Source organism: Lissotriton helveticus, chromosome 1_1 (genome assembly GCF_964261635.1).
Source record: "Lissotriton helveticus chromosome 1_1, aLisHel1.1, whole genome shotgun sequence".
Taxonomy (NCBI): Eukaryota; Metazoa; Chordata; class Amphibia; order Caudata; family Salamandridae; genus Lissotriton; species Lissotriton helveticus.
Genome location: NC_136057.1, coordinates 318,054,934 through 318,081,482, shown reverse-complemented (window position 1 = coordinate 318,081,482; position 26,549 = coordinate 318,054,934). Strand labels below are relative to the sequence as shown.

General features: G+C 41.3%; 1 protein-coding gene across 4 annotated transcripts in view; it reads right to left on the bottom strand.

Moving 5' to 3' along the window:
* Positions 1 to 26,549, bottom strand: part of LOC144769478 (endogenous retrovirus group PABLB member 1 Env polyprotein-like) — a 200,681-nt gene that overhangs the window by 142,178 nt on the left and 31,954 nt on the right. The window contains exons 2-3 of one of the 4 annotated variants that reach the window (XR_013598705.1): positions 15,957 to 16,341; positions 15,467 to 15,689 (exon numbers count right to left, since the gene is read on the bottom strand). The exons of 2 other annotated variants lie outside the window; for them this stretch is intronic. The gene's annotated coding sequence lies outside the window, so the exon portion shown is untranslated. Of the gene's footprint in view, positions 1 to 15,466; positions 15,690 to 15,956; positions 16,342 to 26,549 lie in introns of those variants that run through there. One more of the 4 variants, XR_013598707.1, reaches the window with a different exon arrangement.

The window sequence follows — 26,549 nt, the reverse complement described above, 5'->3', positions numbered from 1 at the left end:
AAGCAACAACGACAACATTTCTGCTATTGCCAAGAACAATAAGCAAGAATAGTACACACCTGGCTCAATGACATGCAACCTGACAACTTTGAATCCCAACTTCACCGAATTCCCAGTCATTTACTGTTAAGGGAACCTTCAATACACCCTGATGACCTCACTTCCAAGGAACACGTTGCCAGAGAGCAAAGATAGCCTGGTGCCATCTCTCTCTGCTAAAGAAAGTGAAACTGTTTCTTCCATAAAGTGACTTCATAACTTCTGTTCATACCCTTGTTCCCTCACATTTGAATGGCGGCAACTTCCTGCTCCATGGCCTCTTTCTCTCCACACAGTCACCCCTTGATAGCACACTACACTTCACAGCACAGCTAATGCAGTACTGGAAGAAATTGGAGGGGAATGTCTGGCCTGAGGAATGTGTCGTAAAATGATGGTTGTGCAGGACATATCCTCTGCTTCCCACCTATTACAGGAGTTGAACATGTGTTCTCTTCAATTTACGCCCACCCTAATTCTGTATTTCAATGAAAAAGGCCAAATTAGCACTCTATTTTTTGTAGGTCGACTCCTTACTTTTTCAGGTCCAAGGGGATTGCAGTTTGAGTGCCTAGCGCTATTTGGCTCTAGGCAACATGAAAACATTAATTTAACAGCAATGTTCCTGCAGTGGGGTATGCACTTATTAAGGAACTGATCACCTGTACATCTCTCAGGGTACCAATAATATGTATATGCAATTTCAAACCCTATTAACAATAGAGCCTCAGGGCTGGGAACTGTGATAAAAGAGCAACTTTCTGCTGAGACTCCATACTGCTCCTGACTGTGTGCACAAGCACACAAGAAGCCAGTACAGGCTTCCTGCCTCCAGCCCTGGGGCTTCAATATGAGTGCCCTGCTGTCCAGTATGATAATTATCAAGCATGATGTAATCCTACACGGAGGTATTCTATTTTATCAGGTGCAATTACTAGCGCCTATTACAGGTTTTGCCCACAATACGGGCACAACATTGGATTTTGGCACTTTGTGCACCAAAATATGACTGTGCCACTGTTTGTCGGACATATTCCACCTGGTATATTTCAGCAGGTTTGATTTTCTCACAGCCTCAATTTATCAGGTGTGTTCAAATCCCCACAATTCATAATTCCAATAGGTGCGGTAGCAGCACCTTATATAGAGTACTCGTAAAGAAGTCCATACTTGCTTTAAACAACCCAGTATTAAGTACACCAGCGTGCACTTCTCTTGACTGCCACACAACTGCATGAAAGCAATAATGTTGTTTTTTCCTAAATCTCACAGACTCGCATCAACTTCTCATGCGAAATCAAATACACCACGAGAGAAATTATAGATAAGGTTGTGAGGGTAAGAAAGCAACAACTTTTTTAACAGAAGACCGTTGTCTTGCAGTGAACATTTTCGGGGTGTCTCCTGTGTTTGTTAGGGTTAATTCTCTGCTCTGTGTGACAGTGCCATCATTTATAAATGCTTAGCTTTCCTTTTATGTTTGTTACTTATTTAATTTCCTTTTTGATTTGTTATTGGGCACAATTGTCAAATTGGTTTTTCTACTCATCTATGACTACAATTACAGTGGACATACACAAATTGGTATTTAGACAGAAAATCAAATAAAAAATATCCCCTTACCAAAAGATAGAGTTTCAAATATCGTGATATGGAAATATCGTCAGCAAAATATTGATCTCAAGAATATCGAATTTAAGGTCAGTAATATCGCATCTTAAAATATTGAAGTCATAAATATAATTTGCAAACATATAGTTGTTCATAATATGTTTTTTTAATAAAGTGTTATGTATTTAGTATGTATTTTAAGTGTATGTGATGTAATTTATTTTCATAAGGATTGTTTATGTTTTTTAATATAAGCGTACATTGTTAAATAGTTATTATAGTAAATGTAATTACATGTGTTTTTTAGATCCGTATCTGGTTGTGGGTTTATAAGGGAATAGGGTGGGAAGTAATTTAGTTATAATAAATTAATGATTATTTTTGATTTAGTATCATTTATTTAATTGATATTTAATTGATATTTAATTGTGCTTTCAAATTTGTTTTGGTACATTTTATGTGTGGATCTGTAGAGTTTATAGGTGTAAAGGGTGGGAAGTAATTTATTTTAAATTACTTAATAATTAGTTGTTTATTACTGTCAATTAATTAATTGATAATTAATTAAGTTAATTGTGTAATTTTGTCTAGGTGCAGTTCTGGGGTCATAGGGGTAAAGAGTGGGAAATAATGTATTTTTAATTAATTATTAATTAGTTGTCAAATAAGTAATATGAATTAGTTAATTGATAATTAATTATGTTTATTGTGTAATTACTTTTTTAGGTGTGGGTTGTGAGGTTTATAGGGGTAAAGGATGGGAAGTAATTTTTTTAATGATTTAATAATTAGTTGATTCCTAATAATAATTGATTAATAATTAATTATGCTAATTGTTGAATACATTGTTTTTAGGTGCAGGTTTTGTGTTTATATGGGTAATGGGTGGGGAGTTAATTAATATTAATTAATTTATAATTAGTTGTTATATACTATTAGTTATTTAATTGAAAAATAATTTTAATTGTGTAATTAATATTTTTTACGTTTAATTTTAGATGCAAATTTTGGTAATTATATAGGTGGGAAGCTAATTAATTTCAATGAATTTTAATTAGGGCTTCCGGTTTTATGGTATTTGGTTTTGTAACGTTTCCGTCTGTATTTACCCATATTTATTTTTGGGCCATTTTATCTGTATTTATCCATATTTATTTTGTGTTTTGCGTATAAATGAAGATGAACAACTGTACATTTCCATATTTATTTAACTGATAGGCGTGCACTCATACTTTGATATCTGTCGTGTGTTAGCTATTTAAGCTGCCAAATATTACATGCCAATACATACACTGGTAAATACTAGCATTATACCGTAAATGTATTTTGACATATGCCTTCATTTAATTATATTTCATCCAGTTTTTTAATTTCCCATACTGTCCATATGCTCAGCTGCTGTCCTATAATTCATCAAAGACAGCATGGAGAGTCACTTAAAAGGATCATCATTTTCTGTCTTTATCCACTTTTAAAAATAGATGCAGACAGAAAACACATTGTTTTCTGTTTGTATTTATTTGTAAAATTCCGTAAAAATGGAAAACAGGGAGCCTTAATTATAGTTTATTTTTTAATCAATATTATTTGTTTAATTGATAGTTAATTATGTTAATTGGGCAATGAAACATATTAGTTTGTAGATTTTAGATGTGGGTTGTGGGTTTGTAGGGATATGGGGTGGGAAGTAAATTGTTTTAAGCAATTGATGATAATTCTTTTAATTAATATTCATTATTAATTTAATAATTAAATATGCTATTTATGTAAAATAAATGTTAAATGTTATGAGTGTGTTGTGTGTTATGTGGGGGCTATGTTGTCCGTAGTACATTAACTATTCATTAATAATTAATATTTAATTAGATTGTAGATGAACATTTATATTAATAGTGTAAATAATTTTTTAGGTGCATGTTGTGAGTTTTGTGGTGTTATCAGATGGAAAGTAACTAAATTACATTTATGTAATAAATAATGTTTTATTAATAAATAATTTCAGTAAATTTTATTTGTATGACAATTATTTGTGTATTTTATTTACAATAATATTTGTAGGTATTTATTATATGTATTTAACATAGTATTCATTTTTTGTTTTTGAATAAGATATATATATATATATATATATTTTCCAACATATTTATATATTTGTTTATTTATTTTGTTTTTAAAATAATTTTACTTTGTTGAAGATATTTTGTTTGTTTTTAATGTTGAACTGACTGGAGTGGGAATAGTAAATTGTACGCTTCCTCTATCCAACACTTTCCCTACTGTTGCATTTATTGAAGTGGCAATAGTAAATTTTAACTCTCTGCATTTCATCACTTTCCCTACTGTTGTACAAACTGGAGTGGGAATAGTACATTTTACCCCTCTACTATACAAAACATTCCCTACTATTGCACCTATTGGGGTGGAAATAGTAAAATGTACCCCTCTGCTATCCAAAACTTTCCCTACTGTTGCACCTGTTGGAGTAAGAGTAGGACATTTTACCCCTCCCCAATCCAACCCTTTCCCTACTGTTTTACTGACTGGAGAGGGAATAGTAAATGTTATCCCTTCACTATCCAACATTTTCCCTACTGTTGTACTTATTGGAGAGGGAATAGTAAATTGAACTCCTCCGCTATCCAACACTTTCCCTACTGTTACACTCATTAGGGTGGGAATAGTACATTTTACCCCTCTGCTAGCCAACACTTTCCTTACTGGTACACTCATTGGGATGGGAATAGTAAATTCTACCATTCTGCTATCCATCACTTTTCCTACTGCTGTAGTGATTGGAGTGGGAATAGTAAACTTGACCTCTTTGCACTCCAACAGTTTTCATACTGGCTAGAATGGGTACAGTAAATATTACCTATCTGCAATCCAATGCTTTTACTACTGTTGCATTTATTGAAGGTAGATTTGTAAAATGTAACCAGTTTTATTATTTTAGCATTGTGTGACATGGGAGTAGTACATTTTTTATATATTTATTTTAATAGTTTGAGTAGTTTTGTATAAATTGTAGTCGGAATTGTATATGTATTACATTTTATATTTTATAATTTATTTTATGCTGTTATAATTTAAATTATTGTTTTTGTTTATTTAAAATTATACATTTTTTAATTATTAATATTTTTAGTGTGTAAAATAATTTTAACTAAATTTGAACAATTTTAAGTTGTTTTAAGTTTTTTACTTTAATTTGAATGTTTTTTTTTTAAGATTGTATGTTAATGACATATGTATATTTATAAATGTACATGTTTATATATTCTTTTTAAATTACATTATAAATTTAAATTATTAGTTTAATATGTTTTTGTAAGTAGATATATATAAATATATATATTAACTAATATATATGTGTGTTTAACATTTGTAAGTTAAGTTTATTTGTTATATTTGTTAAGATATATTAAATATTTAAAAATATTTTTTAATGAATGTTACTATTTAATATCTTTACTATTTATTTACTATATATATTTAAAAATCGAAATTTAATACAACTATATTAATGACATCAATATTTTATTTCGATATTTTTGTACTTACCATTTTAAAGTTATGATGGCAATGTTTTTATCCTCGATGTTTTGGTCCCAATATTTTTGTATCTTGATACATGCAGGGTCGATATTCTGTCCGTGAACCACACGTTATCAATAATTTGCTTACTCTGCACTAACACAAAAATGCCAGTACCTATGGATAATAAGGAGCAACATCTATAGAAAGTCAGGAGGGAGTGAACTTGGGAGGAAATCAGAACGGCAGAAGGTTTTGCTAGGCTATCATATTCCTTTGATGCAGGAATATTTATGCATCTAACAGCAATTTCAAAAGTAAGAATTATTGTCAATGCCAATAGGTTTGGCTTAAAAGACTTTTCTATGGAATGTGAAGATTTACAAGTAAATAACATGGGGATGGATATGTAATCCTGTGGAAGCAACGAATTGTAGAATAATATTGGTGTAGGTTAAAAGGTCAGGTGATAGTTGCACTGCCAAGCCATAAGGTAAACATCCATGCAGGTAGTTGACTGCCCTCCTCACATCTGTTCTTGTGTAATAGAAAATCATCATAGATTGTTTAGTTATTTGAGACACTTAGGCCCTGATTACGGTCTGGCGGTCCGCGGACTGCCAGACTTGCGGGGACGCGGAGGTGGCAGTTTCCCGATCAGTATATAACGATGTAGGTGGGACCACCACAGCCTCGCCTCAGCCACCAAGGAACCGCAGTTCCCTGGCGGTGTTGCAAAGGTCAGGAGGCAGTAATATGATTGGTGGTACCACCGGGGGTCCCGCTAAGCATGTAAGCATATTGTGAAACTGCCATGAAAACCGTGGCAGAGAGGAAACAAATGGGGGCCCTGGTGCTTCATGCCCTGTAGATGCACAGAGGGGGGTACAACATGTGCCCCCCTGTGTGCATGCACACCAGTTCCTGGACAGCCTGGACTTTTCAGTCTATGCCGTGCAGGAACTGTTTTTGGCGTTCGCATTGCGGTGCCCATTTTCAGGGCACAGCTGTTGGAACATCAAAAACAAAGCCTGACAGACAGGAGGAAACTCATAATTTGGCAGGCGGTCTGACCACAGCTTTGCATTTTTGTGACGGGCGGACCCGGCGTCGCACCCACAAAGTCATTATCGAACCCATAATTGTCTAGCAACAGCTGAATTGTCAAGCCAGATCATAAACATGGAAGTAACTCTTCTCTATGGAGGTGATCTAGGAGCCCCCGCTGGTAAATGAAATTCTAGGGCAAAGCTAAATAAAGCTATGGAAACAAAGGTTCCAGATACCACAATGTGTTACCAGTGCAATGCTGGAAGGGGCCTGTGCACACTGAAATCAAGGCTACGTAAGCAACCAATCTATGTGCCTGGTAGACCTCTGCAGGAGAGAGCTGATTGAGGATGGAACACATAGCTTGATGAAAACCTTGTTTACAAAAGAAGCAGACATGCTGAAGATCCTGTTAAACAATCCAAATGGAAACTATGAAAACCGGCTCAGGCAAATGTAAATTTAAGCATCGACCAACATCCCATAGAACAGGATTTTTGAAAGACAGCAGCCCACAAAACACTATGTAGCCGATTACGATGTCGCTCGGAAAGCCTTCCGACCGACTCAAACGCGAGCTTTCCAAATGACGGATTACAATGCATTGCATGTAAAACTCTTACTGAGTCAGTCGGAAAGCAATCTGATCTACCCAATCATCCGGAAACAAGCCCGATCCGACTAACTCGTTCGGAAACGCAGAAGAATAGGCATTCCAGTTACGAATCTGACTCAGTTTACACGATGGCCAGATAACAATGCTTTCGACACGGTTTCGGAACAGTGTTGGTTTGTTTTACAAATGGCAAGTGGAAAATGATGAAAACAGTCACAACAAGCATTGGCACAGCCAAATTAAAGAAAGTCAGCTATTAGCCACGCCCACCAATCCACCTATATAAAGGACCCTGATCCTTGGCTAGAACACAACTGCTGTCAGATCTCACTCCACATTCTCTGATTACTGCCTCTCTGCCCCACACACTCACACTTCACCCACCACACACCTTGAACAGATTTTACTTTACACAACTTATCACAAACACACACTCTTTTTTATATTCACCCTCACCCTCACCATGCACCAGAGGAAACAGCCACATTTCACAGAGGAGTTGGAAGTGCTTGTAGATGAAATGATCAGAGTAGGGCCAGGATAGTCAACAAGGTGAACGCTGAAGCACCTGTCTTGTGCATAATAGATATCAGGAATAGGTACTATGATGGGCAAAGGAGATTAAAAAAACTGCTAGCAAAAGAGCACACTCAAAGCCAGCAGACTGGCACTGGCCCTCCTGCAGCACCTGTGCACTTCACTTCCTGGAAGGAGAAGGTGCATGCCATCCTTCCGCCAGAGAGCGTCTATGGACTAGCAGAAGCCCAAGAGTCTGGTAAGTACCTACTCCATATTCCAATAAAGTTACCAATTACACCTCTATAGACTTCACTGTAAAGGATACAGTTAAACAAATGACTGTTATTAGAAAAAAACATATATACTCGATAAGCATGTGATGTGTATGTAAATTGATAAACAACATACCTGCAATTAAATTAAAACTATTACCATGTACATACTTCTTACAAGCTCACTGCAAGGCTTTGTGCTCCAAACACCAATCACCAGCTTCAGCCATCTTGCCAGCACATTTTCACCCACTCTCAGGAAAGCTGAATCACAGCTAGGCTGTTTGAAATCGCTGAGAAGGTGCGTATGGGCACAGGGATGATGGCAGTTGTAGTGACAGCAAACACTCTTCCTCCCACACAGCCCAACAAGCCCACCTGGAACTATGCTTTACTGACAGTGAGTGGAAATGTACTGGCAAGATAGCCGACACTGCTGCATGGTGTCTAGATCAGAAGGCCTTGATAGAAGTTGTAGTCAAGTCAAACAACAGGCACCAGTGTCAGACATCTTGAATGTACACTTTACTCATTGTCAGGACATCACTCTTCCTGATGGTTTTGTTCGGCTGCCTGGGAGGAGTAGTGTTTGCACTTACTGCATCTAACATCAGGCTCTATCCTAAACACACCTTCCCACCAATCTCAAGCAGCACACATGGGACTATGCTGCCCCTGATGATGAGTGGAAATGTACTGGTAAGATGGCTGACACTGGGGACTGGTGTGAGGAGCATACAGCCTTTATGGGAGCTGTGGTCAAGTCAGACACCAGGCACCAGTGTCAGCCATCTTGCTAGTACACTTCCCCTAATTGCCAGGCACCACTCTTCTTGGTGGTCTGGTTGGGCTGGGTAGAATGATTGTGTGTAGTACAGGGCCTCATGTGAGATCTGGCCTTTACACACACTCCTTCTTCCACCCAGCCCTACAAGCCCACTATGAACTATGCTTTCCTGATAGTGACTTGAAATGTATTGACAAAATGGCTGAGACTGGGGCCTGCTGTTTGGAGCACAAGGCCATGAGGGGAGTTGTTGTAAAGGCAAACACCAGTGCCCAGTGTCAGGCATACTGCAGGTACAATCTGACACACTGCGAGGTAAGCTTAAGTCCTCTTCGACTGGTGCGCTGGGGGGGAAGGTGTGTGTAGGACAGAGCCTAATTGGAGATGGAGTCTGTACAAACACTCCTCTACTCACCCAAACCAAACAGCTCATGACAGTGAGGGGATGTGTACTAGCAAGATGGCTCACAGCGATCCCTGGTGTCTGCATTGAGCACAACTACTATCATGGCTTCGTGTTCCAAAGACCTATCCCCAGTGTCTGCCATCTTGCTAGTCCATTCTCCACTCACTGTCAGTTAACCATAGGCACAGATGAAGTCGATGTGCCATGTGGGGAAAGAGTAGTTGCCATTATTCCAAATCCCATCAGGCAATGCCATACACACACTTTTCCCACCCATCCCAAACAGCAGTCCTGGGATCCACTTTGAATGAGAGTGAGTAGGAATGTACCAGCAAGATGTCTGACACTGGTGCATGGTGTCTGGAGCACAAGGGCCTGATGGCAGTTGCTTTCAAGTTCAACACCATGCAGCAGTGTCAGCTAACTTGCTAGTCTACTCCCCCTCACTGTGAGGTACGCATAGCCACAGAGGAGTTAGCGGTGCTGTGTGGGAGGATGAGTATTTGTCAATAAAACTACCACCATGTCTGGGCCCACACATACTTTCCCACCCATCCCAAACAGCCCACCTGGGACTCCACTTTCCTGAGAATGAGTGCAAATGTACTGGCAAGATGGCTGACACTGGGGAGTGGTGTGAGGTCTCAAGACCCCAATCTTGGACATCTTAAAGGTACATTGCCACTTGCTTTTAGTAAAGCATTTTTCCAGGTTGGCTGGTTGTACTGTGTGGGAATGTGTATGTAGGACCGGGCCTGATGGTAGTCGGAATAACAGCAAACACTCCTTCACACACACAGCACAACCACTTCAACTGGCCTATGTTTACCTGACAGTCAGTTGAAGTGTACTAGCAGGAGTCCTTACACTGTGGACTACTGTCTGAACCTATCACAACTACCATATTTGCCTTTGTGCTACAAACACCAGGCACCAGTGGCAACTATCTTGCAAGTACACTTCGCAGCATTGTCTGGAGAACACTCTTCCTGGTGGCCTGGTTGGGCTGGGTGGCACGAGGTTCACAAATACACCATAAACACTCAAACCTCAGCACATTAAATTAGTTTGCCACCAAATGGCATAAAGAAGAGTTGTGATATCATCTGACTATGGAGTCAATGTACAGAATACATGATCTGTGTAGGCACAAAGCTAAGCAGTCACACATTTGGTTCCTCACAGCCATTCACTTGTGTATAATGAGATGAGAAGAATAAGCACCTTGCTTACACCATTCCCACAAATTTCAGGGTAAATAAACAGACTGAGAGTGTGTACGCAGCAACACCTTTGTGATTGCTAAAGACATGGACTAAGCCCAGTATACCGGCTTGACATATATCAACATGGGGAGCTAAAGAGTACATATGTCACCATGAAAGTACAGACGTGGACAACACCAACCCACCTGTGTCATTCACAGGATGCCAGGAACCAGTCAATGTCTTTGGACATGTAATGTGAACTAAATATGACATGCCCATTTAAGCACATAGCTGGACATGCTCATGAATCCCATCTTGTCCAGAATACATTGTTCTCTTAAAACATAAGCCAGCATCATGGATGAAGGAGGCCAATCTCTGTACATTAACTTATCATTAGGTTCAGTAACCTATGTAATGGGTAGGGCAGTGGACATTCACATCAATTATTGTGTTATTTCTGCACCCACAGGGCGAGCAAGGGAACCTCCCTGGAAATAATCAGGACAGCCAGTCCCAGACTCCGGTCGACCAGGAGCTCTCCAGCATAGAAGTTTCTCAACCATCCTCAGACAACAAGGAATGACCTGGCCCATCAGGTTTTGGTCACCAGACAGCACAAGCAGTGACTACATTAGAATACTCTGTGACCACTCCCGCCTCAGCTGATAACACCTAGCTGACCCCTACCCTGATGGACACAGCAGACTGAGTCACCACAGACAGCACAGCAACACGGGGCCCTCTAGAGTTGATGGACAACAACACCCCTGTCAATGAGGAAGGAGGCTCAGTGTTGACTCTGTCACAACCAAATGGTACTGCTCGGGTGGATAGGGGTGGTGGGAGGGGCCATGGGACCTATGCCATCATGCAGCTGGTGCTTCTGAGGAAGATCACCCAAACTTCTCCCGGCTGATCAAAGCCTACCAGTCTTAAGAGGGAGAGATGGGCCAGGTCATTGGGATCCACAGCAACATGGAGAAGCTGCAGACCGGGCAGAGCCAATGCCTTGAAGCATTCGATGAAAACATTGTCAATCAAACTGGGGAGCTGAGGGACATTGGTAACAGCCTCTGCCGGATTGCAGACCACCTAACCACACCTACCTGTGTGCCCACAACATCTAAAAAGATGCCGCTCTGGACTTCCTGTTGTTTTTTTGGATCGTATTTCTGATGAAGTCCGGATGGGCACACGCAAATATGAAAAGTTCCTGAAAATCATTGTGTTGCGCATGTGGAGAAGAGGACAAAAATATGAAAATACTGCGGATTAACTTTGATTAATATTGCGGAAATGCTCAATGGTGAACAGTTGGTTGGATTGAGTATCCAGTTATGCAGTGCACCTGGGAGTGGAGCGTGGTTTTCTGCGCTCCCCACTTTTGTACATTAAATATAGTGCATGCAGGGCTAAGCACTCCCCAGTTTTGCACGCAATTTATAGAAGGTTGATAGCAACGAGTGAACTCTTGGAAAATATGGTGTGCATACCACCCCTTTCATGTTATAAATATAATTGCCCATTGTTGGTGTTGCACCCTGGACAAAAGAACAATGTTGAATGACGAGCGAAATAGATGGAAGACTCCACGTTCGGGAAAATTCGAAAGTTCGGAGCAGCAATTAGGTTTATCTCGGGAGAGCTAGCATTCAGAACGACATGTGGAACATTACAGGACTTTTTTAGGAATAAAATTTAAAATTCAAGTGAAGTTCATCGTACAAACAAGTGTTAATTTTACACAAGTGCATGATGGATATTGTATTTCTTAGGGAAGCACGAGGGGAATCAGGTGATTAGTCCGTTTTTATGCACGGGGGGTGGAGCATGCACACTTTGTAAGCGGGCTCGAACCAGGGGCCGGCACACGTGAATTTTCTGGCTGCCTAAGTGCACGCTTAGTGATTGAAAGAAAACAGAGCGAGCAGGTATGTGTTGAACGGAGCTACTTTAGAAAGTAGGGGTACGAGTGAACATAGAAATTAGGTTTAGTTGGATGGGAGGAGAATGGGGAGTTTTCTCGTACCACTTGGGAGAGAGAGGTTAATACGGAGAATAGGGTTTCCAAATGCTCTGAGCCGATTAAATTGTCAGCAATGTAAACACGGAGAAAGAATGGAATTCAGTCGAAAGGCGCAAGAGGAATTCAGAGTGTGCAGAGTGTACGTAGGGGGTGGTATCACAAAAGTAAATGGAACACGGGTTGATGTATGTTTACTATGTTTTTGTTGAGGGGGAATCACGAGGTTCACAAGGATTTGGTACTACACTAGATTCTAAAGATGGTTTAAACACAAAAGTATTGCATATTGTATTGAAGCATAGATTTTTATGTGCTATGTGGAAAACGTTACAAGCAATTTTCCGGTAATTGTTGATTTTATAGTAACCCCTGACGAAGGGCTGAGGCTATAGCCCGAAATGCATTGGGTTTGAAATAAAAAGATGCCGCTTTGGACTTCCTGTTGTTTATTTGGATCGTATTTCTGATGAAGTCCGGATGGGCACACGCAAATATGAAAAGTTCCTGAAAATCATTGTGTTGTGCATGTGGAGAAGAGGACAAAAATAAGAAAATACTGCGGATTAACTTTGATTAATATTGCGGAAATGCTGAATGGTGAACAGTTGGTTGGATTGAGTATCCAGTTATGCAGTGCACCTGGGAGTGGAGCGTGGTTTTCTGCGCTCCCCACTTTTGAACATTAAATATAGTGCATGCAGGGCTAAGCACTCCCCAGTTTTGCACACAATTTATAGAAGGTTGATTGCAACGAGTGAACTCTTGGAAAACATGGTGTGCATACCACCCCTTTCATGTTATAAATATAATTGCCCATTGTTGGTGTTGCACCCAGGACAAAAGGACAATGTTGAATGACGAGCGAAATAGATGGAAGACTCCACATTCGGGAAAATTCGAAAGTTCGGAGCAGCAATTAGGTTTATCTCGGGAGAGCTAGCATTCAGAACGACATGTGCAACATTACAGGACTTTTTTAAGAATAAAATTTAAAATTCAAGTGAAGTTCATCGTACAAACAAGTGTTAATTTTACACAAGTGCATGATGAATATTGTATTTCTTAGGGAAGCACGAGGGGAATCAGGTGATTAGTCAGTTTTTATACACGGGGGTGGAGCATGCACACTTTGTAGGCGGGCTCGAACGCAGGGGCCAGCACACGTGAATTTTCTGGCTGCCTAAGTGCACGCTGAGTGATTGGAAGAAAACAGAGCGAGCAGGTATGTGTTGAACGGAGCTACTTTAGAAAGTAGGGGTACGAGTGAACATAGAAACGAGGTTTAGTTGGATGGGAGGAGAATGGGGAGTTTTCTCGTACCACTTGGGAGAGAGAGGTTAATACGGAGAATAGGGTTTCCAAATGCTCTGAGACGATTAAATTGTCAGCAATGTAAACACGGAGAAAGAATGGAATTCAGTTGAAAGGCGCAAGAGGAGTTCAGAGTGTGCAGAGTATACGTAGAGGGTGGTATCACAAAAGTAAATGGAACACGGGTTGATGTATGTTTACTATGTTTTTTTGAGGGGGAATCACGAGGTTCACGAGGATTTGGTACTACACTTTGGGGCATTTTATCAAGAAAGGGCTTTACATTATCGCCGTTTTCATCGGCAGGAAACTGCCGATAAAGCGGCGATAATGTGCTTGATAATATGCTCTATGAATTCCAATCGAAGCCCATGTTCGATAACATGGGCTTCGATTGGAATTCATAGAGCATATTATCAAGCACATTATCGCCGCTTTATCGGCAGTTTCCTGCCGATGAAAACGGCGATAATGTAAAGCCCTTTCTTGATAAAATGCCCCAAAGTGTAGTACCAAATCCTCGTGAACCTCGTGATTCCCCCTCAAAAAAACATAGTAAACATACATCAACCCGTGTTCCATTTACTTTTGTGATACCACCCTCTACGTATACTCTGCACACTCTGAACTCCTCTTGCGCCTTTCGACTGTTTTCACATCTAACATGGGCTTCGATTGGAATTCATAGAGCATATTATCAAACACATTATCGCCGCTTTATCGGCAGTTTCCTGCCAATAAAAGCAGTGATAATGTAACGCCCTTTCTTGATAATATGCCCCTAGATTCTAAAGATGGTTTAAACACAAAAGTATTGCGTATTGTATTGAAGCATAGATTTTTATGTGCTAAGTGGAAAACGTTACAAGCTGGTAATGATGAATTTTTCTGTAGTTGTCGATTTTATAGTAACCCCCGACGAAGGGCTGAGGCTATAGCCCGAAATGCATTGGGTTTAAAATAAAAAGATGCCGCTCTGGACTTCCTGTTGTTTTTTTGGATCGTATTTCTGATGAAGTCCGGATGGGCACACGCAAATATGAAAAGTTCCTGAAAATCATTGTGTTGCGCATGTGGAGAAGAGGTCAAAAATATGAAAATACTGCGGATTAACTTTGAATAATATTGCGGAAATGCTGAATGGTGAACAGTTGGTTGGATTGAGTATCCAGGTATGCAGTGCACCTGGGAGTGGAGTGTGGTTTTCTGCGCTCCCCACTTTTGTACATTAAATATAGTGCATGCAGGGCTAAGCACTCCCCAGTTTTGCACGCAATTTATAGAAGGTTGATTGCAACGAGTGAACTCTTGGAAAACATGGTGTGCATACCACCCCTTTCATGTTATCAATATCCACCCAAGCCACAGAGAGGGACGTGGAGTCCGGCAGAGAGTCCAGAGCACCCCAGTTGCCTGCAGATGAGGGTCCCCCCGCTAGGAACGTCAGAGGAAGAATTCATGAGAGACAGATGGCTATGGATCGCTCCCAGGAAGTGACAATGTGCCCCTGATATCCTCCATTTTGTGCCAAATGTTAACTTTGTTGACTGTCATTGAACTGTCCCACATTGGATGGAGGGTCTAAGTTGGACTTTGGACTCAAATAACTGTGGATTTACTTTTGAAGTTACCATCTACAAAAATTATGACTCCTGTCTGCAGTTTTCTATTATTTTTTTGAGCCCCCCACCATTGTGTGGACTGATCGCCTACAGTCCTGCACAAAATAAATCACTTTTCACAAAATACTTGCTCATGTCGTGACTTTGAATCCCAAATGTACAGATTGAAATGACGCACTAAATAACAAAAAAGAAAGTGTTTACAACATTGGTAACACATCACATCCAAAATGTTAACTAATGGCTTGTGAGTAAATGTACCTTGTCACCGCATGATAGATAGACACAACCAGGTAATCACACAACCCGTAGTACATGGTACAGATTCAATGGAAGTCTATTGTCTACAAAACTATCACCATTTGCCAGCTCAATCACCAATCATTGTCAGCAAACCAGCTCATCATGGTACATTTTTGTTTCAAAAAATCTTTGGATGTGTGAAAAACAGATAAGACACACCTCAATGTGGAGCACAGATGTATTCTCCAGATACAACGTGGCATCTTAACTCAAATTCAGATTGCATCACACAGTAACAAAATGCTCCCAAGTAAAAAGAAATGACCATCAGGTCAGAAGGAAGTGCGTGCCAGGGATTTCAGCAACAGTTCAATGTTGGAGTATGTCATAGCATCATGGGTCTGTTGTGGTCACAACTCTGCAGTTGACATGGCAAAGTAACCTGGTAAGGAGAAACATAGACCAGAGTCAGTAACTCAGGAGTAAGGTAGTCAATTGTGCAAAATATGTAATCTAAAGCACAAGTTTGTCAGTGTGAACATTAGCTAGGATTCACAGTAGCACTGTACATGTTAACCTACAAATGCGAATGAACCATTTCTGTAAAAACCTCAGGAAAATTATCATACACTCACAGGCATACATACACATTGTACACCAGCAACACACAAACAAACAGGTTTGTCATCTCCTAGCATTGCATACTTACACTCATGTGAAAAAGTTGTGGATAAGCTGTTGTTTCAAATCCAAGCCCTCCTCCTCATCACCACTGTCATCATGCCCCAGTCCTGGATCCTTTCTCTCTGGCAGCTGCTGGTCTCCGTTGCCCTGTAAGGGAGGTATTTCCTTCCGTACCGCCAGGTTGTTGAGCATGCAGCATGCTATGACGTTCTGGCACACCTTCAATGGGGCACATTGGAGGGCTCCTCCTGTTCGATCCAGACACTGGAATCTGGTCTTCAGTAGCCCAAAAGTCATCTCCACGACTCTCTTGGTCCTACCATGGGCCTCATTAAACTGCACTTCTGCAGATGTGACAGGGTTACGTAGTGGTGTTAGTAACCAAGGCTAGTTGGGATATCCAGAGTCTCCTAAATTTAACACAGAAAAAAATGCTGCTGTCTGACAATTGAGCGCTATTTGACATACAATTAACACACACAACAACATACACATACAACATCACCTACCAACAAGCCAGGCATGGTCACGTTGCAGCAGAGACATCAAATGCGGGATGATGCTATTTCGCAGGATATATGCATCATGTGCTAAATCAGGGAAACATGCGCAGGCGGGGGGGATGGACATGTCAGCCAAACATAACACCTGGACACTGATAGAGTGGTAATGTTTTCTGTTCTGATACACTTGGTGGGATCAATGCAATGTGGGTGGCATCAATAGACTGAATAGAGCCAATGAAATGGGGTATCTGTCCCAAGCATAGAATTGCCCTTTGCTGTCTGACAACTCTCCAGGTGTCGGAAACTTTATGTACTGGTCCAGGTAATGGAGCAATGCCTCCAACACATCCCGAAGGACATGGCCGAACATTGCTTGGGAGATTCCACCAGATGTTTCCACTGTGTACTTGAATGAACCTGTGGCAAAGAAATGTAATGCTGCCATAACCTGCACCTTGGGGGTCAGTGCAGTTGAATACGTGCAACCAGGCTGCAAGAGGTGGGAACTGCTCAGACAACTGTTCAATTATTGGCCTTGTGAAACCGTATTTTCGTATAGTATTCCGTTCTTCCATGGTCTGTAGGTCTGGAAAGGGCCTGTACACTGGAGGTCATCTGCGATACTTATGTGTAGAGTGCAAACACAGTCAGTACTGTAGTTTAGTTCCTATATTCCCAATAGGCTCTGCGCATTGGAATAATACATCCGATGGTTATGATGTAGGACTTAGGTCGACTAGGTCTCTATCGAATATATTAGACTTAATTGTGAGTGCCAGCTAGCTCAGAGGTCACTAGAAACTTTCTCGAATTCACAAGAAGGGATTAGTTTCTGACAATCGCATAAACATGACAACTTTGTTTCCCCAAGATAAAACTGATCTTCACAGTCGTGGAAACAATAGATAGATATTTTACTCAGTCATTCGTGCATGCTTTGTTTCACCAGAGGTGCCGAGAAATAGAGAGACGGGCGTTTTCAATAAAAAGTACTTATTGAACAGTCTTCTTTCTTGTGCAGAAGAAATGAATTGCTACAATCGTAAGACTGGCTGTAAAGTATAATGCGTACAGAAAGAATAGTATTATAAAATATTACTGTAAAAGCAAGGTATGGTTTCTAAGCCATAAAATACATACATAAATAAATAAAGACTAAAAGTACTCAACTGGTGCTTCCAAAATACGCCTACCCCGATGTACCTAACCTAAGTCTAGTACGAGGGAAGAAGTAAGTGTGGTGTAGCCTAAGTTTAGTATTCTTTTGCCAAGAATCTATCCAAGATTTCTCTTAGGGTGTAATCAGCTCCGTACCTTGCTTTAGAATGACGGAGGTCTGGTATCTCTCTTGTCTCAGGACTCGCTTTCCCAACACCCCGCAAGGGGAGCTTGGAAACAATGGAGCTGGATTTCTCAGCAAGAAAGCGTCTCTCACAGTGCGTCTGCTGGAGGGTCGGCTTCCTTCAGCACTTGCTGTAGCGAGATGCGCCGGGCAAGTAGATAGTCGAACTGCTCCAAACCACCGTGTGTTTGCTTGGGCAAGTGTGGGCATATTTATACCTTGAAGGTGCCGTGTTTAACGTAAAGGTGGACATAATAACATCATCAAAGAGTCTCAGTTCTTTGAAAACTCCATGAGTTCTAGGACATATCAATATTCAAGCAAGGGGAAGTCCCTAACTGCTGAAGCCGAGTTTTCCAAGAAATTGTTGTGGATTTTCAGAACTAGTGGAAGTAGCCATGCCGTATTTGGACTGCATGGGCTATGTCTAAATATGGTTATGATTCCTATGCCTATATAAGGACAAGGTTCTTTATACCTATATAAGGGCATGAATCGGGAAAATTACACTAGGAACCTAAAATGATATACAACAGTACAAAGCAACATGCATTTAAACAAACAGAACATGAAATCTGAACAGAACTAAAACTACAGACCACTAGAAATCCACATTTCAATGAATAAGGTTGACCTAGATACATATTACAGCATTATGACCCTTGGCAGATATGTTACCAAGGTATGGTGACACAGCAATTACAGTGCTGTAGTTTAAAATTAATTAGTGTCCGTCACTGTTCATGTGATCAAGCATCACATAGTCAACAACTCCCCACCAAATAATCCAAGATATAGGTGTGTGAGAACAATTACATGGTTAAAATATACCCACAATAGGATCATTTAATGCCGGATATGTGGGACACCAAATACACACAGTGTCTCACAATGTAATTTATGCACACTACTGTCACAGGGTGGACACTGTCATGTTCTCATGTTTGCAGTACATATACAATCACATACACAAACCATTTACTATGTAGGAGTTGCATATATGACGCCATCATCCACTTAAGTCTGGGACAGAAAGATACACTAGTAAATCACATAACAAACACAAGTTGATGTGGCTGCTTAATGTCACAGGCTACTCATTCAAAGGTAAATGCATTATCCATGACAAAGACAAAAAACATTTACAGTCAGAAATCACACGGATTGCACACTGGGTTACACAGTCCCCAAATGCAGTGAATATGTCAAGAATGCACCTGTATATCCCCAAAAACTCATTGGTATTGTGACCAAGCCTAGGTGGGTAAATGGATTAGTTTTGTTTCATGTTAGTATTAGCCTCACAATCAGTGTGTCATGTGCCCCTCAAGGTTTGCTCCTCATTGGGAGTGTGAGCTATATTTATTTGGAGGTCCATTTTATCATGAAAAAACTCCCTCCACACATGTAATGCACAAAAATACATCAATTACAGAAGTGTCTGCCCTGCCGAACGATTACTCAAGATACGCGGTAGCCTCATCCTAACCGATTCAGACAGAGCCATAGGCTGCAAGTTGTTATGGTGATAGACACTGGTTTCTATTCAAGGGATGCGCTCGGTGCAGCATGACTGATTCAAACACAGACATTGGCGGTTGGTTGTTATGGTGACAGATGTAGGTTTCTATTCAAAGGACGCGCTCAGTGCAACAAGACCAATTCAGACACAGCCATTGGCTGTTGGTTGTTATGGTGACAGACGCAGGTTTCGTATTGTGTCCTTATAGCATGGAATCTGACTCGGTAACCTCCCATTGCCAATGTATCAAAGTCACTCGCGGTCCAATTATATCTTTTCTGACCGCGAGGTGGGCGTGTTGTCTGCAATCAATGAAATGCATTGGACCGATTTGGAAAATGCAACGTTTGCGAACATATCGCTTTGGCCGCATGGAATGAAGACCGCCTCTGCGGTTTAGGTATAAGTCTGACTGTTCCGTAGAGACTTCATTTGCCTTCACTACCTACATCATTCTTACACCTCCCCATCTCTCTGCTGCTGTGTCAACATCCTCTGGGAGCTGCTATGGCACGTACAGATGGCAGGATCCAAGCCTTCACACATGAAGACAAAAAGGTCCTGCTGGATTCCCTCCTACCTCCGTACAGCCAGCTCTATGACAAACCAGAGGAGCAGGTGAGTGATGATTACACTGTATTGTCTTTGTTCATATGCAATTACCATGCACTAATAGCATTAGGAATCTTATAGGCAATCATGTAAACTGCTTTTTGTAAGTTTAACAGTGTATAGATATCTGTTCTGAGCATGTACACTGCTGTAGAAGTGTGTGCACTGGGGTACACATCTTATCACTGATCTCCTGGGATGAAGTCGTCATTGAATACAGGACAACTGCACATAATGCCACTTGCCTACCCCATAGACATTGTTGCCAATCTGACCATGACCTATGTGTACAAGTGGTTGACTCAGAAACATGTTGCATGTGAACTAAGGGTCTATCACCATGTCATTCTTACAGGTCAACTCCCAGCAGAAGGCCGATCTGTGGAGGACCATCCTCCGGAAGGTGTGGGTGTCACAATTCGGCATGTCTGTCACTGCCAAAAACGCTGTCAGGACCTTTGTGGCTTGACCATGAAGATCGCTGAAGTCCAGCTGGGCCTAACATCTCCAGGCAAGAGGGGCGGGTGTTGAACACTGACACCCCACATGCTCCAGATCCTAGCGGTGGTCTTCCCTGACCTGAATCGGAAGTTGAAAGACACACAGCAGCAACGAGAGGGTGAGTATGTGCCTTGTCGCTCACCTTTTTGGAACATGAATTTTGTGGCATTTTAGCCTGCTAACCTTTTATAGGTTGGAAGACACCCAAAACCACTGATCAGTTTTAAAAGATGCATATGCACAAGGATTATGAGATGCCTGGTAATCCCCTTTTCATCAGGGACATGTGAAGAAATTATGATCAGGGTAGTGACTGTAGTGCCACGCTCATGTGATCTGCACACATTACAACATCATGTGCATGAAAATAACCTTCAGGAGTAATGCGATTGCTCAACATGTGTTAGTACATTGACTGATGTATGACCTGTTCTCAGTGTGGTCTCAACAAATCTGTGAAGTATGTTATTATTGGAGCACTCAAGTGTGAAAAGCCCATGCTTTACATCCCGGCAGCAGGTGACGTGTATTTTGAGGCGGTGGTGAGTTTTGCTTGGTCAGTGTGCCAATGTTAGGTCCAAGCTGTGGTGCCCAGTGTATTCAAGTGTATCCCATGGGCCAATTACCGGTTTGCTAACTCATGTCACCTGTCACACTGGCCTTTCACATGATTGGGTGTCAGATTCCATTCTCTCCATTCAGAAGACTGACTCCATGTGTCTGACTCTGCAACAGTGACAACACATGCCATTCAGTGTCAAACTCAGGTGGTTACTGGTGGAAACATGTCAGCAATTGTAAGGTATGATGTCAGATACACATTCACAACGGTTGACATGTGTGTAAATGCTTTTGACTCTACATACTTGATGGCTTTGTAAACCATGTTTTGATGCATCACTTTCAGAGTCAGAGATGTGAAATGTGCATATTGTTGGTGTAAGTTAACAAAATGAGATTGTAAACAAGAGCAATGTAAGCTGTACAAAGTGTACATAATGTCTAAAAGAAATGAGGGACCTTCAGAATTGGCCCCTACAAATGGGGTCTGCTGCAGTATAGAGAGGATGGGTACACAGTGTTGGCTGGACTCTTACAGAATAGAGGTTCATTACTAATATCTGTACACACAATGCAACCAGACAGCCCAGTGGCATAGTGTTCCACCTGAAGCATTGTGGAGATGCAGTCATTGGACTTGGAAGTGTGTTGACCATTGTTCTCATCTGAAACTGGTGAGCTGTCTGAATGTGTACGACATTCTGAATCATCTTCCTAACACTGTGCATAGATGGCACAAGACTGTGCCTACTACCTTGGTATCTCCACAGTAAGAGTCAGTTTGTGACCTGACAGCAAAGGACCGAAGTTACAGGACAAATTAGTACAATCACTGTAATCTGTGCGAAATGACTAATACCATGACTACACCAGCTTGATGAATGGCAATAAAGTCATATGACCTATAACATCAGAGCCAGTGCTTCCCAATTTGATGAGTAGGGATTGCAGAATAGATACCATGTCTCAATTCAATTGTGTGAATCCTATTTACATTGTGAGGTCTAAACTCGCTTTCATGAGATGAGACAGGTTTGTCATGACACAAGACCGTCAGGAGCAAAATACGATACATCACCTGCTACATAGTGAAGTAGTTGACATTGCCGTTGTGGAATTTGATATTGATACACCCAATGTTGCAGATAACGTCATGTGTAAGGGGGCAATGGTTAACTGGCATACTGATAAGTGCCATGTGCGGAAATATCAAAATGTAATGGCCAAGCCCAAATGCTGTTTTTGGGTGATGTGTGAAGATTTGAGATGATACCTATGTGTCAAGCACATATGGATGACTTATGTGAATCTTTTTCATGCTTTATCACAACATCAGCACCGGCCAGCAGAGGAGGCAGTACCACAAACTGGGTCCAGTGCTGAGTCTGAGGAGTAGGGACCCTTCTTTTTGCAGCTGCCGCTGTCATATCGGAAAAGATCCTGCATTTTGTAGTTTCAGTCACTGCAAATTGGCGTTGCTGATAGGCCTTCGAAAGAATCCTTTCCTTGATCCTGTAATCTGCAAAGTTCAGTAAAATAGTTCTTGGGAATGTTGAGTTTGCGAACCTCTGTGCTGGAACTCGATGGGCCCTAGTTATGGTCAGGTCTCCTTCAAAATCGGGTAGAACTGATTTCTGGATGAAGGAGTTGACCCACTGGACAGTATCAGAGCCTTCTGTTCCTTCCGGAACCCCCACAATCCTTAAATTTGATCTTCGTGAGTGATTTTCAAGCTCCTCCAGCTTGTTCTCCATAGAGATCCTCTTCTTTGCTGCTTCCTTGGCATCCCCCGAGGCTAGATTCATACGATCCTCGAGGACAGAAATCCTCCCATCTGCCTCTTGAATTCTGCTTGGGAGCACCATGTATAGCTCTTCAAATGTATCCATCCTAGCATGGAGAGCAGCTATCTCGGTTTGCTGGTTGTTCTTTATTTCCCGGATTTCGTCTAGGATCAGGTTTAACATTTCACGGATATCTAACTGATATCTTACTTCCGTGGGTATACTAGCATCTTCTGCCTCTTCTGCTCCTGATGTTTCATTCTGTCGAGTCTCCCCTTCCATGGCTGACTCCTTCCTTGCCAAGTGGGGGGTTTGGGGTCCAGAAGTCGATAGAGCCTCAGAGCTTTGACCCTCCCCCTCCGTTAGAACAAAGTCTCTAGTATCAGCAATGTCAATAGAGACAATAGAAGATTGTGGAGGAGGTGGTGGCGCTAGAGATTTCGGGGAAACTTTTTTGGCAAATAGAGGGAAGTGTCTCAGTTCCTTTGCTCCATTATCACTCTTCCTTTTTTCCTCCATTGTCTGGGATGGTGTTAAGACTGAGACTGAGACCTGGGTAGGGGTAGGAGTGGGGCTCTGCACTTGAGCCCCTGCCTCAGGTTGATCCAGAGAACCCAAACTTTTACACCCCTCTACGGCTATTCTCATATGACCTTCATCTTGGAGGGAGGGAGGGAGGGAGGGAGGGAGAGGAGGGAGAAAGTTCATCCTCTGAGGACTCCGGCGTAGTGTCTTCAGCTGAGTTCTCCTCTCTAATCTTATCTTTACCTTTCTCTTCTTCGGCTTCGGCTGCCTTACGTGCCTTACGTGCGGCTTTTTTGGCTTGAGCAAGTCGGGTCCTTGCCTTTGAACGGGCGGCCATTTCGACTTTACTTAATTTTACCACTTCTGTAGTGTAGTTCCTATCTTCCCAATAGGCTCTGCGCATTGGAATAATACCTACAGCAGTAAAGGCCTAGGCCAGACGTTAACTAGGTCTACTACTGTCGATACTAGACTTAAGTTTTGGGTTTGCCAGCATAGCTCAGAGTTCGCTAGAAACTTTCTCGAATGTTCAGGAAAGAATTAACTCCCCTGATTAGACAAGAAGGGATTTAGTTTCTGACAACCATAGAACATGACAACTTTGCTCTCCCCTAATCAAGAGTGTATCTCCAGAGTCGTGTGAGCACAAGGCAATTATTTTACTCAGTCAGTACGTGCATTCTTAGTCTCATCAGATTGTAGAGAAAAGGAAGAGACGGGCGTGTTCAATAAAAAGGTGTTATTTATTGATCAGTCTCTTTTCTCGTACAAGAGAAATGTATCGATATTATTGCAATACTTATAGTTAAGTAAAGTGCATACATTAAAAGCAATAGTATAAAATAATACTGTAAAAACATTGATATGGTTTCTGAGCCATATGATGTTTAAAATGATTAAAATATATTTACATACACATATACATTTGACTAAACGTACTCAACTGGTGTTTCTAAATACGCCTACCCCGTGTACCTGACCTAAGTCTAATGCGTGGGCGGGAATAGAAAGTTACAGTTTAAGTTAAGTTTGTTTTTGCCAAGTGAATAACTAAAGAATTCTCTGTGAGGGGTTATTCAGTTCTGTACCTGGAAGTTAGGATGAATGAGGAATGGTATCTCTTTCTCTGGTCTCGATATTCCAGGCTGCCTGCGAGGGCTGCCCGAAAGCGCCGGTGCTGGGTCTCTCGGTAGGAGATAGCAGCGCGTCTCTTAGCGCGTCAGGAAGGCGGGGCTGCTGCCAGCGGGGTCTGCTCTGCTTCTGGGCTTCGGCAAGTAGGGCTGCTCCGTCTCGTCACCACGCGTGTGTTTGCATAGGGCAAGATCGGCAATATTTATACCTTAAGGGTGCCGGGATTGACGTAAGGATGGACATAGATGCGTCAATAAAGATGTCATACGACTTGCTCGTTAGCACATTCTTTTACTGAAGTTCTCTGTGAAATCAAAACAATGGCCGCACGGATTTTCCAGGTTTTCATAGGTTTGATTTGTTATGAGAACGTCGTATGCCTTATCAGGGGCTGGAGGAATGTCTCTTGTCTAATTAGATCTCAAGCGTTATGACCTAATCAGATAACACGTTCCTGTGCCGTAGTGTGACTGCGTCAGATAACGGTATCTGCATCATGGGGGCTTTTCTTGCCTCATGGGCTGACTGTTAGTTAACTTGATAGTTAGTTTAACCAGAATAGGGTCAGGAATAGGGGGATCGATTCAGAACCTATAGGAATACATGACACCCACTCCACGCTAACTATGGTCATATTTACTAATCTATGCATAGTATAACATAGTACAACATACTATAGAGTATAGTGTATACCTCACCACCCCAAAATACATTAATGCATTTTGAAATTTTCAAATATACTGAAAAATTGCAGTCATATATATTGTATGCACTTAAGCTATGAATTAAACGCTAAAGTAAACACGCATTTGTAGACATTATTGCTCATTTGGTATATGAGAAATACACATGAAATGGCTCTTAATATGGCTATACAGAAAGAAAGTTCGAGACCATTTCATCACATAATAAAATATTTGTGAACATACCAGCGGGCAACTAAAGTTTATAAAGTATCTAAAAATAGAAATCTTAGTTCTCTAGGAATAGTTTCTTACTTTAAGCAGAAGATAAGTGTCCCGAAAATTTTGTAAAAAATAATTTGGGGCTGCTAAAAAATTGTTGTCCGTGAACTGGTGGGAAAAATTGTTCATGTGACTTTATTTTTAAAGTTGAAGGCCGAATTCAGGGAACGCCGTGTGCGAGCTTGCTCAAAAGTCTCTATTTCTGTTCTAGAGAGAACATCATATCATTAAGGCTTTCGAAAAAACTGTCAACAGCTTCATGGGAAAGTTCCACTAAGTCGGAAATAGGTGTAACCATGCATTCGTGCGCATGATTGCTGACAGAAGGTCGTACCTGATCGTTGCTGCTTTCATCTTGAACTTCACTACTCTTCAATCGTAGTGGTGAAGATTCCACGAATGCCGTCATCAGGATTGGCAGCCTTTGAGGGCAGCACAAAGCGTGAACCTTGGTAGGAACCAACAATGTATCTGCATCCACTGGCGCATCCGATTGTAGCGTCAGACAGGTGTCTAACACGCATTCTTCTCCGCATAGCAGACACCTCAATACAGGTAAAACACACCTTTGCCACATTGGTCGAAATGATAGAAACCAAGTCATGTTCAGGTCTCTAAGCCGGGAGAGTCCCAGGATTTTTGATATCCGGTCCCGGTATCCAATGGCTAGGATTGTATCTTCCATTGTCGCGAGAGTTTGATCTGTGACATGGGTTGCCATAACGAAAAATAAGGACTAAGAATAGGATTCCTGCAATTAGTCCCAGGATCAGGGGAAGTCCGCCAAAAATCGAATGGACGAAATCTGGAAAAATACCCAGTATGGCTTTGAATGGTGTTAATGCCATCGAAAATACTGTCTTAAATACCTTTGAGACCCCAGTGGTATCAGAAATATTTAAGATTTCGCTCAGGATTTCCGCGAAATGTACGGGGGAATTAGTCGATAATAATGTATGTATCTCTGCAGTCGTCCTTGCGACTTGTAGATCATACGTTTCTTTTGATGACGTGAGCCTTGTAGGCGTCTGAAGAAGCACTGTTTTCATTCTGCTTAAAGTATCTATTCGAATAGAAGTAATTTTCAAACTGGGCCATGCCCTTGCCTCCCTGTCTGGAAAGGAGCTGGGGAACAAAGAACGTCCACAGCACTTGACCTTCGCAGTCGT